The 4,083-nt window shown below is 39.4% G+C and overlaps 1 pseudogene; it reads right to left on the reverse strand.

Annotated features, from left to right (window-relative positions):
• Window positions 1-378: 378 nt before the first annotated feature.
• Window positions 379-3,009, reverse strand: LOC139322872 (transcription factor BTF3-like; annotated as a pseudogene).
• Between the last annotated feature and the right edge of the window lie 1,074 nt (window positions 3,010-4,083).

Here is a 4,083-nt window from a genome sequence, read left to right on the forward strand (position 1 = left end):
GTGGTGGTCTTGCTTAAGTTCTAAAATAGCAGCCCCCAACCTTTTGGGCACCAGTGACTGGTTCCATGGAGAGAGATCTTCCTTCCTTCTTTCTTTCTTTCCTTCCTTCCTTCCTTCCTTCCTTCCTTCCTTCCTTTCTTTCTTTTAATTTTTTTAATTATATACAAAAATACTAATAAAGTATTTGACTAAAGATTTAGTCTTTATTAGCTTTTGGACTTAGTACTTTTCCATTTTGTGCACTTCCAGCCCATTTGCACTGTGCATTAACAATAACTGAAGAGAGCTGCCTTGAACCCAGTTTCCAAATATTACAGATCTTAAGACTAAGAGCAGTACAAAATATTACAAATAAAAGTCACAATATAAAATAGCAGCTCCCCATAATTTTCAAGTTTTACTGAACGTGATAATTCAATTGGCTTCATTTTTGGAAGCCTCATCAAAGTTCTCCACGAGATCTGGAACTTCATCATCATCATCTTCTCCATAGCAAGAGGTGCTTTTCCATCCACAGATAGTCTTGGTAGAACTTTTGCCAGTCTCCTCAAGCTTGTCAGACTAACCAAGCTGGTTTCAGATGCTAGGCAACATTTCAGTCAGCTGCTTTGTCTCAACATAGCTGTGATTGTAAAAGTGTTAGCAGCTAGTGAAGCTTGAACTTTAGGATTGTTGAAGTGAATTACAGTGCTTGGTTGGTGAACATGTTGACCTCTTCGATCCCAGATATGTTATTTACTCCCAATTTCTTTAAGGAAAACTGAAGTTTCTTGTCATCTGCTGTAGCTGTTCTGTAAACCACCTTCTTCTTTTTACGAGCAGTACCCTTCCCACTGATGCTTTCATCTTTTGGGATGAACCGGGCAGATCCCGACAAGCAAGCAGGAAAAGCCGCAGGAGGGAAGTGCCGAGCCCGAGAGCCGCACACAGAGGGAACCAAGATGGCCACCAGAAAAGTGGAGAGAGGTTTTTCTGCCAACTGGAGGGGGCATGGTTTCCCACAGATAAGGCATTGCTTGTTTTTATGGACCGGTTTCTGGCATGCCAGGGACTGATGCCAGTTGATGGACTAAGGGTTGACGACTCCTGTTCTAAAATCTCTCTGGCGTTAAAGAGTTCCTTCACTTCCTGTTTCCCATAGAAGTATGTAACATGGAATTTATAGCACAAATATACTGTAGCTCAAATGTCACACTTACCACAATCTTCATTCCAGGCATCAGGGTGGCTAATATTTTCTTCCTCTGATATGCTCTATTCAGGAAGAGCAGGGGGCTGGACTAGAAGACCTCCATGGTCCTTTCCAACTCTGTTACTCTGAGTAGATTATAATTCCCTTTCCCTAATTATTCATTTATGTTCTTTCTACTTTAGCATCAATGTACTTGTTATTTTTAACCGCTCAACATCCTCCGTAAGCCAAGGTGTTAAAGGTGTTAAAACCACGAGGGTCTTGAGATACTAAGAAAAGCTTGATGGTCTTTTATGAAAGTTCAAATGTTCCAATCATGTTGATTATTTATAGCCACAGAATTAAAAAGAGTATCTTGCATCATAGACTGCTATATTAATTGATGTATTAACTGGATAATTCGCCTTTCCTTCATGGAGTTTTACAGGAAGCTTGCATATGTAAATTCAGCCCATACAGATTGTATGGAGCCAGACTGAAATCAAACTTACAAATATTTGCCAATTTTTCTTGAGCAAGATCCATCATAAGTAAACAGCTCCACAAAACATAGGATTATATACAGATGCTGATCTAAATTAATTCAAATACTGCAAACTTTTCGTGATTGAGCAACTCTAGACATTTTTGGTATCTCAACTAGTTGAAGATATCAGTGACTTCTCTTCAAGTTACTCAGTTTCAATCACCAAAGGAAGAAAACTGGAAATTGATATTTCTTAGCCTGAAATCCTAGTACACTAATTAATGATGTTAATAAAAACAAGTCTAGAGATACAGATGCTGATTTCCAATTCAATGCTGAACGATCAGTGATGATTTAACTTTTAGCAACCACATAAGTAGATCTTCTCCAGAATGAACAACCTATTTCTTCAGACTTCCAACAGTACCCTTATTGCCACAGTAACCAAGTCCATCTGCCTTGTTGTTGGTTGTCTTCTTTTCATTCTTTTCACCCTTGCCCAGAATTATAGATTTCTCAACAGATCTGGGTTTTTTTAACATGTGTCCAAAATACATTAATTTAAATTTGCTCCTTTATGGTCTCTGGTAAGAATACTAGACTGGTTTGTTCTATGGTGTACATGTTTACAAAACCTTTGCCAGACCAATTCTTGAATACAGTTCATCCACCTGGAATCCACACTGTATATCGGACATTAATACGATTGAGCGGGTCCAGAGGTATTTCATAAGAAGAGTACTCCACTCCTCTACTCACAATAGTATCCCTTCTGCCACCAGACTTGAAATTCTGGGCTTGGACAATCAGGAACTGTGCCGCCTGCAGTCCAATCTAAGCATAGTACACACAATTGTCTACTACAACATCTTACCTGTCAATGACTTCTTCAGCTTCAACTACAATAATACACGGGCAAACAATCGATACAAACTCAAGGTAAACTGCTCCAAACCCGATTGCACAAAATACGACTTCAGCAACAGAATGGTCAACGCCTGGAATGCTCTACCTGACTCTGTTGTTACAGCCTCAAACCCTCACAACTTCAAACTCAAACTGTTTACTGTGGAGCTCACCCCATTCCTAAGAGGTCCCTAAAGGGGGTGTGCATAAGCGCACCAGCGTGCCTACCATCCCTCTCCTACTGTCCCCATTTATCTGTACTTACTTCTTTTGTTTATGTTTATGTTTATACCTACCCATATTTTTCGGACTATAAGACGCACCTGACTATAAGATGCACCTAAATTTAGAAGAGGATAACAACAAAAAAAAGTTTTTGGCCTAACTTTTTTCGGACCTTTTCCAGTCTTTTTCTGGCCTGTTTCTGGGCCTTTTTTTGGCCCATTTTCGAGGCTTTTCCAGGCCCGTTTTGGGGGCTTTTTTCAGCCTGTTTTCAAGGCTCTTTTTTTTTGACCCATTTTTGAGGCTTTTTCAGCCCATTTTTTTCCCCAAAAAATGGGCCGAAAAACACCTCAAAAACAGGCCAAATAAAACCCTGAAAATGGGCTGAAAAAGTCTTGAAAATGGGCCAAAAAAGCCCTGAAAAAGACTGAAAAAAGGCCCGTGCAGAGGCCAAAAAAAAAATGGCTGGTGGGTGGGCGAGGTTTCAGCAATATTTGGTCTATAAGACGCACAGACATTTTCGCCCCCTTTTGGGAGACTAAAAAGTACATTTTGTAGTTCAAAAAATTCGGTATACCTGCTATCTTGTACATGTTTGACAAACAAATAAAATAAAAATAAATAAATTAAAAAAATGTTTGCTTTCTTGGCTATCCATGGTGTTCACAGGAATTTTCTCCAACACCAAAATCCAATATTCTTTCTATCCTCCTTCCTCAAAAGCCAACTTTCACTTCCACGCAGAATCACAGAGAAATCATTGTTTGTACAGTTCAGATTTTTGTTGGTACAAACGCATCATGACATCTGAATACAGTATTGTTTCCATGGACTTTGTTACTACCCTATCAAGTACTAGTATGTAGTATATTTCATGACTGCTAGTTCCTTTCCTGTTGATAGCACTTTCAGCTTCTTATATCCCATGGATATAAGTGCAGTTTTGGATGATCCTTCCATACGTAGTAACATCAACAACAAGATATCTTAAAGGGTTTAACCTAGTTGCATCACGAACACCGTCAAAATCACAAAAATGTTTCTCACTTATTTTGGTCATGTCATGTGGGGGAATTCACTGGAGAAAGCCATTACCGTATTTTTCAGAGTATAAGACGCAGCTTAGTTTTTGGGGAGGAAAATGGGGGGGGGGAAATCTGCCTAGCAGGTATTCATCTGGATAGCGTCCTTAATCTGGTCAACTTCAGCACATTAGTTTGCTGGTTTTTTATTCCCTGCTTGGGGATAAAAAAACAGCTTCTAAGGCACAGCTGAGAGGAAGCAGTAATGAGAAAAG

Source organism: Pituophis catenifer, unplaced genomic scaffold (assembly GCF_029215685.1).
Source record: "Pituophis catenifer annectens isolate HBS135680 unplaced genomic scaffold, rPitCat1.0.hap2 SCAF_11, whole genome shotgun sequence".
In the NCBI taxonomy this organism is placed as follows: Eukaryota; Metazoa; Chordata; class Lepidosauria; order Squamata; family Colubridae; genus Pituophis; species Pituophis catenifer.